The sequence below is a fragment of the Manis pentadactyla genome, chromosome 6 (assembly GCF_030020395.1).
Source record: "Manis pentadactyla isolate mManPen7 chromosome 6, mManPen7.hap1, whole genome shotgun sequence".
Classification (NCBI taxonomy): Eukaryota; Metazoa; Chordata; class Mammalia; order Pholidota; family Manidae; genus Manis; species Manis pentadactyla.
In genome coordinates this window covers 50,493,680-50,508,308 of record NC_080024.1, presented here as the reverse complement: position 1 = coordinate 50,508,308, position 14,629 = coordinate 50,493,680, and positions in this window count along the sequence as shown.

The following is a 14,629-nucleotide window of genomic DNA, read 5'->3' as shown; positions in this document are numbered from 1 at the left end:
TGACTAAATGTAATGTGATATCCTAAAGGAGACTGTGGAACAAAATATGGGCATTAGGTAACAATAAGGAAATAGGAATAAAGTGTGAGCTTTATATTAATGTATTGATGTTGGACTATTCATTGTAACAAATGTGTCATACTAATTTTTGATATTGGTAATAGCAGAAATTGGATGTGGTATATATAAGAATCTTTGTGCAATCTTTGAGTATTTTCTGTAACTCTAAAACTGTTCTAAAATAACAATTTATTGAGGGGGCAAACCTATCATAACCAGCAATTTCACACCTAGGTATAAACTAAGTATATACTCAAGAGGATTGAAAACAGTTATTCAAACAAATATATGTACACATTTGTTCATAGCAGCACTATTCACAAGAGCCAAAAGGGTGGAAACAACCCTTTCATCAATAGGTGAATGGATAAACAAACTGTGATAAATACAATATAATGGAATACTGCTCAGACATTAAAGTAATGAAATACCGGTACATGCTACATGGATGAACCTCAAAAACACAGTGTTAATAGGACGAAGCCCAACACAAAAAGTCACATATGGTATGACCCCATTTATATGAAATATCCAGAATAGCTAAATCCATAGACAGAATGCAGATTGATAGTTGCCAAGGACTGACGAGAGAAGGGATAGATAGAAAATGCTTAATGGGTACCAGGTTTTATTTTGGAATGATGGGAATGTTCTGGAAACAGAAGTAGTGATTACACTACACAACATTGTGAATATTCTAAATGATATTGGATTGTCCATTTTCAAATGTTGTTGTTGAACTCAGAAAAACAGAAAATAGAAAATAGGTTGCCAGGGGCAGTGAAAATAGGGAGAGATTGGTAAAAGGATTGTAAGATGAATAAGGTCTTAGGACCTAATGTATAATGTGGTGACTATAGTGGATAACACTGTATTGCATAATTGAAATTTCCCAGGAAAGTAAACATAAATGTTCTCACCAAAAATGGGGAGTGTGTAAAGGAATTATGTGAGGTGATGGAGGTGTTAATTAACTCTGGGGAAATCCTTTCACAATGTATATGTAATCAAATATCTTTCAATTTTATTTGCTAATTATACCACAATAAAACTGGGAAAAAAAAGAACTTTCAAGAATTAAAGACCAAAACTCTCAGATCAAAAGGTAAATCCAAGTACTAGGTTAAAAAAAGAAAAAAAACTTAGGCATGTTATAGTGTAATTTCAGAACCTCTGATAAAGAAAAATCTTGAAGAAGCCATAAAGGACAGACAAATTATAAAGGAATGGCAATTCAACTAAGAACAATTTGTCTTCAGCAATTTTAGACACCTGAAGTTAGTGAAGTAACATCAGCAAAATGCTGAGGAAAAATAACTAAATGCTCTATACCTAATTAGCTATCACTCAAAGGTAAAAGCAAACTAAAAACATTTTCAGACATGAAGAGTCTAATGGAACTTACTATCTACAGACATACACACAAAAAAAATTTATGAAAGGATAATGTACCCCATCAAGATTAACGGTAAGGACAAGAGAGAAAAGCCTGTGGAATAAAGTTCTTGAATAAAAACAGTGCTAAATACAGAAATGATTTTTTTTAATAAGCCAAATATTTCATGAGCTACTGACTGTGATATCAAATGGTAACTAACTGTGTTTTCTTTAACCAAAACCAAAAGCCTTGATGATTATAAAGTCATAGAAATAAATCTAAATCTGTTAGCAATCCCCATAATGGATTAAATCACCTAAAAGGAGAGAAAGAACTATTAGCTTTGGTTTGTAAAATATACCCAGCTACTTACAAGACACATGCCTTAAATAAAACAAACAATTGAAAACAGGACCATACAAATCACAAGTTGGTATAGCAAGAGCAATATCCCAGTGTTACTGGTGGAGAAATTACTATTTTTCTTGGGATCGTGTTTTGGAGGCAATGAGGAAGGAAGCTAGCATATAAGAGCACGGAGCAACTAGCAAAGCTTTTAATGAGGACCAAAAAGGAAAGAAAAGGGCTCCTGCTAATTGGAAGGGGCCCCGAGGCAGGATGCTGTTAGGGTTGCAGTGTTTGGGGGTTTATAGGCACAAAAAAAGAGGAATTTACGTGACTGGCTAGGGCTTATTGCTAGGGCTGAGCTGGGATAAAAAAACCTCTCATTTCTCAGGCTGAATTTTCCGACGTCCAGGATGCGGCTTCTTATTTACTGTGAAGCCAGTTCCCTCCTGACTGCAACTTACTGGGGCCTTGAAACTTACCAGGGCCTTGAGCTCCATCTGCCCGCAACCCCCTAACACTTGCCTCACCAGAAAGTAGACCAAAAGGCAAAGGGTTTAATAAGGATAAACTATAAAAGAAATGCAGTAACATGAGTATAAAATAACATGAACTTGTATGTTTCTGTATCAGTTTAGGCTATGCTACAATAACAAATTAGGCTGGCTTTACACAGTGGAAGTTTATTTTTCACTCCCACAAAGTCCTATGCAAATTTCATGTCTGCAGACCAGAAGTCATCCATGTGGTGACTCAAAATCCAACTTATTTCCATCCTGTGGTTCAATCATCTCAACAGGCTGCTTCCTTGGTTGTCAAGGCAGTGAAAAGATGAGCTGAGTGTTCTTCAGGGTTCCTTCAGTACTTCAACCCAGCAGTGAGACACTGGACTTCCATGAATAGGCCTTGGCTGGAATTTGTCACATGGCATGACACAGATGCTAGGGGCCTGGCAGGTTCTTCAGTCAGCATTAAATGTTTCTGTCACAGCAACTAACAAAATATTTGTTAGTTTCTCCATAATGTACAATTGGACAATATTGCAAAGGAAAGCTTTTTAAAAATCATGAGTTTTAATTCACTTCTGTTAGAGGAGAACCAAAACAGAAAAAAAATGATGCTATATGTAGTTTTCAGACATACATAATAAAATAAAGTTTTAGAAAATGCATGGGAATGCTGAACATCATCTTCAGGAGAGGGTGGTGCTTCTCAGGAGGAAGTGATGAAACCAACATGAGGAAAGCCTACACAGGAGCCTTCAACACTATTTGCAATAATTTATTCTTAAAATAAAATTGAAAAATAGCAAAATGTTAATATTTGTTTGAGCTTAATACTGCATATGTAATACTAATTATATTAATCTCCAGTAATTTTTGTATATGGAAATATTTCATAATAATTTAAAAAGATGATATACATGTCTGTAATAATTTTCTCTGCTATGTAACAAATTATCAAAATAATGGCTTGAAACAGCAACATTTATTACTGCACAGTTTCCATGCATCAGGAGTCAGGGTACATCTTAACTGGGTAGTCAGATTCTCAGAGAGCTGCAATCTGGAAAGCTCCAGGGCTGGAGTCTCTCCTGAGCCTCACGGCCTTATTCCAAAGTCACTTGAGTGTGGGCAGAATTCAGTTCCTTACATCTGTAGAACTCATCATGATGGCTTGCTTCTTCAAGATTCAGCAGGGAGGGGCTCAGATTTCAGTCAGCTAAAACAGAGTTGGGTATGATGTAACATAATCTTGCCATTTAATCTAATCTAATCAGAGATGTGACTATCTCATCATCGTCACAGATCCTGCCCCGATCAGAGGATTATTCATAGCACACTCACCAGGAGGCAGGCACCTTGGGTGCCGTTTTAGAATTCTACCTACCATGGTGTCTCAAGATTCTCATAATCTGGTGGAAGACATAAACATATGTACAACAACTCAAAGCAGTGTGAGATGACCTGTATTAGACGATTGTCTTTGTTTAGGTCTCCCAAGAGGTGAGCAGACAGAAGATCTTGGGTGCACTTTATTACAAGGTGATTCCAGGGAACATGTGAGATGGGGAGGGAGAAAGTCAGTGTAAAAGGTGCACTAAAGAGCAGGTTTACCACATGGGCACTGGGGCTAAATCCCTCTGTGGACCCTATGAGAACCATGTGAAATTTGCTTCTCAGTTTTCCCACTGGTAAATGGGAAGACTCGAGCATTTTAGCCACTGATTTCTGTCTCCCATTGGCTGAGGCTCTCTGTCACTCTTCTGGGTTGCCATGGTGCATGACAAGCTTCCATGGTGCTAGAAAAATCCCTCAGTGAAGCAGAGCGATACGAATGCATAAGATGCAAAGTGGTCAGTGTGCAAAAACTCCCTACCCCAGACAGGTAGCTCAGTTGCATGTGTAACCATCTGAGAAGAGACCTAAGACATCTGTTACAATGTGTGCATTAGGTAAGGTAAGACTTGCTGTTTTAAGAGATAAATCCTCAAATCTCAATGGCTTAATATAATAAAATTTTATTTCTCACATAAAATTCAGTGGAGCCAAACAGGGTAGAAGAAAGGAAGATGAGTTCCTTCAGTCATTCAGGAACCCACTTGACTGAGGTCCTGGCATTTCAACACTTGGCTTCTAAGGATACTTTGCATAAGCAAACAACTCAGACAAGAGGAGAAAAGAAGAGCAGATTGTGTGGAAGAAATTTAAGTGTAAGGCTACATGGCCACACCAAAGGAGTTTGGGTAATGTAGTCTAGTTCTGTTCCCAGTGGGAAAACAACAATAGATTGCTTGAACAGCTAGCAATCCTTCCACAGGCTTTGTGGGAAGCAGTTAACTCAGCCTGGAAGGCTCAGGAAAGGCTTGAAAGCATAGCTAGCTACCATTAAGTTAAATGTTCAAGGAAGGTGTAATGGTTAATTTTATGTCTCAATTTAACTGGTCCGCTGGGAACCCAGGCATTTGGTTAAACTATTGTGGATGTGCCTGTAAGAGTGTTTCTGGATGATTTTAACATTTCAATCAGTAAACTGATTAAAGTAGACTGCCCTCTCCACTGTGGGTGGGCCACATCCAATCCACTGAAGGCCTGTGGAGTAAGAGAAAATTTGCTCTGTCTGACTGTCTTCCAGGTGGGACACTAGTTATCTCCTGCTTGTGCAGTCTGACTAGAATTTCCACCACTGGTTCCCCCAGTTGTCAGGTCTTCAGACTGGGACCAAAACAATACCATCAGCTCTCCCATTTCTCCAACTTGCCAACTGCAGCTCGTGGGACTTCTCAGTCCCCATAATCACATGAGCCAATTTTTTACAATAAATCCCTGTTTCTGTATATCTCATATTGGTTCAGTTTCCCTGGAAAACCCAGATCAATACAGAAGGGTGGAAATCTGTCATGGAATTAAGAAGGAATAAAAGCATTACCAGCAGAGCAAACAACATGTAAAGGGAAACAGAGGAGAATCCAGGCAGATTTAGGCAACTAAAGTGGATATGTTTTGACAGCACCCAAAGCAAGTGTGCGTGTACAGAACAATCTGCAAATGCAGGCAGGAATCTGATGGTAAGACTCCTGACTTTACATCAGGAAGAAAATGAGGGGCTGGAGGATCTGAAACAAAAGTAGAAAGTAAGACAAAGGGTTTTACAGTACTACTGTGGTAAATGTAAGAAAGATGCTTTGTAAGAGCAAAAGGATTTTCTGCTAAATATTGTTACATATCAACTATCTTGAGCTCTGTGACATTCAGAAGGAAAGATCATGACGCATATACTCAAAAGGGCATGGGCTTGATGTCAAGTGGATCTGAGTTCACCTTTACCTGGTAAGTTTGTTGTAAGAATTAGATGGTTTTTACAGAAACTTCTAACACAATGCATGACATATTGTATGTACACAAAGAAAAAATTAGCTCTTTTCTTCTCTGAACAACAAAATAGAAAGCATGAGATTGAGCACAAGAAGAAGAAAAATGAATTGTTTGAAGCTCTGACACTTGAAAACTGCTAGATTACTAATAACCTGTGTAAACAACTGTGCCCTGTGAAAGTAACAGCCCGCAGATTTTGAATCTAGTCAACAAACTCAAACTCTGAGTAATTCTAGCCCTGGTGCTTGCTGTTATATACTAGTTGGGTTTGAGAAATGAGCAGCAAATATTTAAGGAAAATAATTTAAAGCCCCAATATTAATATTAAAAAACACTAACAATTTATAATAAATTCCTAATAAAAAATGGGCAAGAAAATACTTTTGTATTTGACTCTACATTAAGCAGCTGCCTAGGTATCTGTCTTATATCCTATTCACTTTTTAATGAAGTGTTTTGTCTCTTAAGAAGAAATTTGAATTTCAAAATTAGATACATAATATTCATGCTTTGTGATTCCCCAAAGGAAACAATTTATTCTGTATGTTTAATTTTTTTTGAATCAGGCAATATATTTAAGAAAATTTATTTAAGGCATGACAAGCTGAAAACATGAACAAAATTCTATACAATGAAAATCTGAAAAATAAAAACTTCATTTGATAATTCAAAAGACCCAAATGAATAAGAACTATATGTAAAAAAAAAAAAAAAAAAAGGAAAAAAGCAAGCTAAATCAAAGTTTTTAAAAAGTGGGTTTTTTTGTATAATTAATAAGCTAATTCACTTTTGTGTTACCATCCTCATTTACTTGTATTCTGCTTTACAAATATTAAATATATAGGTTATTTTAAAGCTTCCAATTCAAAGAGCAGTGGTTCTAGACCTGGCTACACATTTAGAACCATCAGAGGAGCTTTTAAAAAATACTCATACCTAGGTTTCACCTCTGATGCATCGAAAAGGAATCTTTGAGAGTGGACCCTATACAAGAGAAATGTTTTTAAAATCTCCCCAGATTGTGGAGAAACTTGTACCTTTTGTCAGTCTTTTTTCACACTTACCACTGTGCTATCCAGACCTTCAGCATCATTCACCTGGACTGTTGGCAACAGCCACCAAAGTGTCTCCTTACCATTGCAGATAAAATGTCCTGAAAAGGTATTTACTGACCTTGAACGTGCATAACCCTGTGAGGATCTTTTTACCAAGAGGTTAAGATGAGAGCTCTACTTCTGTAGATCTTGGGTGACACTTGAGATTTTACATTTCTTTCAAGTTCCCAAGTGATGGTCACACTGTTAACCCACAGACCACACTTTGAGGATCAGGTCCTAATTATTACTGTATTATTAAACAAATAGATGAATAATTACAATAAAATATACTTTTGTTATTTGTCACCTGGTATGAGCAAAAACATTTAAATTGAAGTAGATAAAAGTAAAAGGATAGTTTTTCAAACATAGGAAGTTATATACACCCAAACATACACACATACACACATAGGCATACGTGCAAACTAGCAAAGTTCCTTAAGAAATTCAATTACTGATCATCCTCTAGAACTTTCACTCTAGTCTTTTTTTTCAGATTTCATCCTTATATCTAAATTCTGTCCTTTTTTCCTTCAAGTTGAACTACAGAACAATTTTTTCAATCAATTAACAAATAAGGATATATCAATTGCCATACTGTGTATTATGACTTCCAAAGTCATGAATAATACTGGTATCATTTCCTAATTCTAGTACCTTTTCCTTTTTTTTCCTTTCTCTTATTTCTCTTAATTTCGTTTGACATTTTCTATTTAGAAAGTAGAATCTTTCTCCTGCTATTTAGTGAATATCCATTCTCGTTGATGTGTTTAAGTAAAGACATAGATTCTTTGAGGGCTTGAAGCTGTAGGACAGCCCACATGACAAGTGTATCGCCTTATGGGACAGGCCCTGGAAGATATAATATTTCTCTCCTGAGCAAGTTCAGGGTCAATAAATGAAATGTGCCAAAAGTTGGCATGTATCACTGAAAACTGCAATTATCCAGGAATTGTTAACAAATATCACTTAGTATAATCAGACATTCCTGCCTTTCTGGTTACCCAAAATTATAACAAGAAAGCATTAATAACTTAGGTTTTCAAGCCTTCGCACTCAGACTGTAACTACATATCTGGTCCCCTGGGTCTCCAGCTTGCTGTCCACACATCTTGAGACTTCTCAGCCTTCATAGTTACCTAAGAAAATTCCTTATAATAAAACTTTTTTTCACATATGTAATTAATAAACATGTATGCATCTATTATGTGTCTCTGGAGAAACCTAACTAATGTACTATTCGATGGGTAGAAAGTTTCAGTCATGAAAGATGAAAAATTTCAAAAGATCTGCTGTACACAATTTGTTTAGGGTTAACAACACTACTCTACACTTAAAAAGTTAAGAGGATAGATCTTATGTATTTATAACAATAAAAAAAGAAATAAAAAGGTTTTATTAGTCAGGGACAATATATTTTGAACAATGGTAGGACCACTGAAATAAGTACACAAACTGCTAAGATAACACCCTTGAAGAAGATAACACTCAGTTGAATACAGAAGTTCTGATGTAGCTAAATTCTCTCATTACTTTGCCAGTATTTAAACTAAATTATATTTTACTATTTGCAGGTTTCATCACTAGAATATAAGGAGCTTTGCATAGGCATTAAGGTGTTTTAAGATTGGATTTTTAAATGGATGTCAACTACTAAATTGTAGGAGTGTTTTTATAAGCAGGCAGCTACCACTCCCTATTTAGTTATCAGTGCCATATCCCATGCCAATATCATGACAGCTGCAGTTTTTATATTTAAAATTAGCCCCCAAATCACAATCAAATCATAGCTATTACACCTGTGAAACCCTGAAAAGTGTAAACTGAGAGTCTTTCCAGCCTGAAATGAATTATAAGAAATGAAGTAAATTACAAGCATGTCCCCAGCCTGGGATTAGAAAGCTCATGAATTATTATACCAAAAGAGCCTCCAAACCCTAGATATTATTGTAAACCTCATAAACTTTGCTGTTATGCATGGAGCTATTTATAATACCAAAATAATATGATATTTTGGATTTTCTCCTGTAATTCCAGTATTCTTAATAGTTATAGTTTGCTTCTCAAACCACCCTTGAGAAAAAATGCACATTGACATGATCATAATGAAGTCATTGGAGGACTACTGTTGCTTAGGAACATCAAAGAATTCCAGCCCTGATTGAGGATTTATTATCATATGAGCCATTGAAATCAGCAATTGGGTGCTTTTCCTTTGATTAGATGCCATATATCAGTGTGACATCTCCAATACTTCCCAGTTAAGCTGATGAATGAAATCAGTTTTATATTGCATTACTCAGTGTCTCTTATTTAATTTAGAAATAAAATTGCACCCTTGTACACCTGAAAATACAGATTATAGAAATGTAAACACAATATAACAAGTTGTTGTTTTTCTGTTTTAAATATTTTTAATATGTTCTAAGTTTTGCTCCCTGTTCTGCTTTTAGTTCTCCCTGTCATCTTTCCACTTTATCAGGAAATTAACACAATTCTCAAAGGCTATTGATTCATGAGCACTTACTCAAAGGGCCATTTCTGATTACTAACATATTACATGTCATGGCAAGTTATGTTTGCAATTATAGAAATAAATGGCTCAGGTTTCAGATTTTCAATAAAAAGACAAGCCTCCAAACTCAGAATTTTTTAATACATAGCATTAATTTTTAAATTGACATCTTAATATGGAGGATAAAAAGTATTTCAACCATCTGCTTTGTCAGCTAACCTTTACGGTTGTGTGCCAAATCATTTTTCTTGGATTCAATGAATTAGTCACTTTGGGAGGAATATAGCTAGTTTCGTGCTCCACTTAAAATCCCTCCATTGATGCAGAAAACAGAACATGTCACTAGAATCTGACTAATTGCTCCCACCCTCTTCTTCATATTTAATTTATCATTATATGGTGAAGGAATGGTAGAAAAAGGGAGAGGAAGGAGAAGAACTGTTCGTATATTACAAAGTCAAATTCTGGGAAAACAAGGGAAAGTTAACATTTCTATTTGATTTCAAATACCAGATTAATTTTTAGAATAAGATAAAGAAAAATTTGGCAAATTCCTTATAAATTTACTTACAAGGGCATATCAAATACAACTCTAGGTACAAGCCTAAAAATAATGATTTGCTCATATGACAGTTAAAAAGTTTTCTAATAATCAAGAAATTAGATCACCTGACACAAAATAATTCATTCATATCTCAGGAGAACCTAATTCCATAAACAGCTCGTTCATTCATTTGACTGGTCAGTCAAAAAGTATTTACAGAGCTCCTTACTGTGTGCTAGACACTGGATGCTGTAGTGAAGCTGGGAACAATAAAGAAAAACATTTCTGCCCTCTTAGAGCTTTCCTTCTAGTCAGAAAGAAAAGTAAAAAGTAAACAGACAAATAACATTGTCAGGCAGTGATAAGTTCTTCCAAGAAAAATTAAACAGGAATGGGGTAGAGAATTATGTAAGAAAACTTTTGCTTTTAGGATGAACAGGAAAGCTTTTCTGAAGAAATGACATTTGAGCAGAGACTTAAATGAAATAAACATCATGAATATCTGGGGGAAGCATGCCAAGGAGTGAGAGCAGCAAATGCAAAGGCCATGAGGTGGGGGGGGGTGTCTGGCACGTTCAAAAACAGCAAGGAGATCAATGGCTAGTGTACAGTGAGTCAGGAGGGAGAGTAGCAAAAAGTACAGGTCACAGAGCTAACGAGGAGAAAATGGTCTAAGTCCTACCAATTACAAGAACTGTAGTTCAACTATTGAAGTAAGGACAACACTGGGGAAGAAATAGGCTTCAATGAAGGGTTTCTGTTTGAAGCATAAGATAGCTCTTTGAACTCTGCATGGAGATTTTGAAAAATGCAGTTAGATAAATGAGTCTAGAATTCACAGGAAAGCCTGGAGATATAAATATGAGTCAGTGCATTGATGGAAATCAAAGTCATGGGAGAGACCCGTGAGATGACCTCAGGGAATGAGTGTAGCTAGAGAAGGGATGAGAAGGAACAGAGAAGAAAGAAGAGCAAGGGAGACCGGAAGGTGTGGCCAGTGAGGTGTGGTAGAACCAGAAAGGAGGATAGTGCCTTAAGTCAAAGTAAGAGAGGGCTCAAGATGTGAGAACTAACTGTTGCCAAATGATGGTAATATAGTTAGATAAGATGAAAACTGAGATTTGGCCATGGATTCTGGCAATTCGAAAGCCATGAATGACTACAGTAAGAGTGATTCTAGGGGAATGGAGAAAATGGAAGTCCTTTAGAGTGTGTTCAGGAGAAAGGTGAGGTAAAATAGTAGAAAGAGTGAATAGAAACAACACTTCTTGACAGGATTAAGAAAGATGGAAATAATAAATGGGTTAAGATAAAGAGGTTAAGAAAAGTAAGAGTGGTACCAGGAGGGGAATGTGAAGTCAAGGAGGGTTATTTTAAAGATGGCAAACGTGTTGGTATTTGTTGACAATGGTCCATGAGGGAAAAAGAAATTGTTAATAAAGAAGACAAGGGGATAATTGCAGAACCAAAATTTTTTAAAAGGGTGAAATCCTGTATACAGGTGGAAGTATTGTCCCTAATAAAAGCAGAGAGAGTGGGCCCATTGTAACAATTGGCAGGGCAGGGTGCGTGGTTACAGATACAGGAAGGTCCCAGATTTGCTGAAACAACCAGAAAATAAAGTAGTTATTTTCTGAGTACTAGTGTATTTACTCATGCTTGTCTGTAGCTAATCAGTTAAGCCCACCCAGTTAGTTCCATGCAAGTCAACCTGAGGGTATGGGCTGTTTACAACCCTCTATGGCTAATTGATTATTTCTGTTCCAGGGCTACAAACTATCCCACGTGAGAGAAATGCCCTTCTGGAAATGCAAACCAGAGGCCTCCTTTCAGAATCCTGTAAAAGAAGTAAAGGGGTTAACGAGAATCTATCACTATCCATCTCCATTTACATCCATCTTTGGGTAATGAAATCCCATTTCATACAGGCTTAGCCACATTTACCCCATAAATGAGAGAAAGTCTTGTTTAACCAACTACGGTAGAAGTTTCTTCAATGAGGTTTAGAAATAGGTGACTGACTGGTCCCTCCCCATATGCACACTCATGTGCAGAGATTGGAGTAGAAATCAGGGTAAGAAGCAGCAGAGAGGTGTGGGAAGAGGAGATTTCAGTCGTTGGGTATTCAGGTAAATATGAAGCAGCAACCTTATTATCTGCTCCTTCAGCCCAAGTCTCTGATTCTCCATGCCTGAAATAGCTGGGTCCTGATCACTCCCCCAGGTAGTAAAAGACGTGGATCATACTACCTTGTTCCTTCTACTCCTTTTCCCAGGCACTATCCCCCCAGATCAACACCCTAAAAGTCCACAAGAGGTTAACAATTGCCTAGAAATTGCTATTTAATTTTCTAAGTCTGGATTCAACCCTGGATTTCAAACCTGAACTACATTCACCAAAAATTATCTTCCCCCATGTCTCAAACAGCAACTCTGCCTCTGATCCTTTGAGCTACTGGCTCCTTCCAAAGGGTACTAGCCCACGCATCCTGGTGTATTCCTTTCTACCGCATAGCCATCCACTCCTAGTCTTCCATCCTTATTCTTCTACTCCATTTGAAACTCACTCCCCCTTTCCTATGCCCAGTTTGCTGCTGACTATGACAGTCATTTTTATTGGTAATGAAAAGGTCAAGGTACTTTATGATTAGTTCTCTAACTAGCCTCCTTTAAATCTTAAAACAGTTTTCACTACCTTGCCTTCTGCCATAATGAATAACTTGGGAGTTGCCTGAATCCATCATGTTATTTCATAATCCTTTGCCTCTTCAAAATATGCCCTTTCTTGCTATTATGGAATGCCCCATTTCATGCTGTCCAACATTTTATATAATGGTTTCCCTAAATAAGGAATTATTATAATAAAATTAGTCAAGAAGTTACACACAATAAACTTTTGTTAGAGATACTCATTAGTCCTAAGCAAACTGCACCCTTTGGCAAAATTGCACAGCTAAAATAACTCAGCACATTATTACACAAAAATTTTTCTTATTACCTAATACACTTTGCAACTATGAGGCAAGAATAAAGAAAAGTTTACAATTACAAATGAATATTCACTGGACACCTACTATTTCTAGGCTTTATACTAGAATTATTTCATACATTGGCTTATTTTATCATCACAATAAGACTGCAAAATAGGTTTTTTAATCCCAAGGGACACATGATGGAAATAAAAATAAAGATATTAAGTGCCTTACTCAAGATCACACTAATAAACAGAATTCATGCCTTTCTTTCTTAACCAGTCTCTTTTCATAGCATCATAAAAGAAATCTATATTTAATAAACCATTGTGATATCATGATGACAGTAGTGTTTATTGAAGAAGATGTACAGATATATTTTGAACTTCATTGCCCCAAATAGTCTTTGCTGGCATTGCTTTATTTGGTAATTTCTGTGTGGAAACACTGAACAGTGAAATGTCTTTACAATACATCAATAAAGTCAATTTTTCAACTGCATTGACATAAAGCAAACCAACTTTTATAAAAAAATATATAAAATAAAAATAATTTTACTAGTGGAAATACCACAATTATGCTCTCTTGTGAAAAGTAACTAAGAGCAATACCAGGCATCACAGAACACTCTTGTCATGGGACATTTGCTTTAAAATGTTTTTCTGGACAAGAGGTATTTGCCAGTCTCATCCAAATATCAAACATAGGATTAATCCTCAAATCAACTAAATGCAGCTGACTTAGAAAAAATTATTACAGTACATTGCCAATTCAAAATAAGATCCCAACATCATTACAATTATGGCTGAAAGCATCTGGACAACACACATTTCAATGTGGCTGAAAGCCTGTTTATATTTTTATTGCAGGATGGCATGACCTCAATCATTCATCTAAATTTGTCTGTAATGATTGAGAGATGTCTCTAGAATATGGGATGTATTTCACTCTTGAAAATAAGTATTTTTAAAATATGTTTCATCATTTCTCTCTTAGATGATTCGGTGTCCAAGGAATTGCCAAGTGAGAATTTGAGAGCATTTAGGAAGAGGCCACATGTTATATATATGTAATTGTTAAATTTAAGTGTGAAAAGTGATCTCCAAATAACCTTACATAGATGAAATGTGCATGTTAGGAGAGCAAGAGAAAAAAAGCAGAAACTTTGGACTTGTTTCCCAGGTTTTCACCATTGTCAAAATCAGAGATGACTGTTTTAAATACTTAAAACACATGCATAAATATACATACTCATTAGTCCTAAGCAAACTGCTTATTTTAAAAGCCTAGATGACACCTTTACCCTGCCCTTTGCTGTAGGAAGTTGGCCTTTGTTCCAACCCAGCTTTTTAGTGAGAGATATACTGGAGAGATATCTCATCAAAAGTTCAAATAGCATGTATTTTCCCCCATAGTCACACCTGTTATTTGGATGATACTAAAAATGAAACTGTTTCCCACTTCCTCCGCTCCCTAGGATTAGCAAGCTCGCTGCAGTGACAGCAGCCAATTGCATTCTCTCTGCTGCCTGATGTCTAGACAATAGCTAAGTACACTGCACCTTTCTAGAGGTTCAGAGGCATGTATTGGGTATGTGTGAATAGTACAGTGCAAAGAAGAGTTGTTATTATGAGCAGCAATCCCTACCTTTATGCAAGAATTATAAAACTGACTTGTATAAAGAAACTACCTCAATGATAAATATGTGGGAGCCAGGCTCCAGGAGAACCTCTAATGAACTGCACCCCTGGAATTCACATCCCTGTGCATTCCCTTGTCACAATGGATAGGACTGGACTGTGTGATAAAAACAAAATATTGTGGAAACCACAGTGTCATTTCTG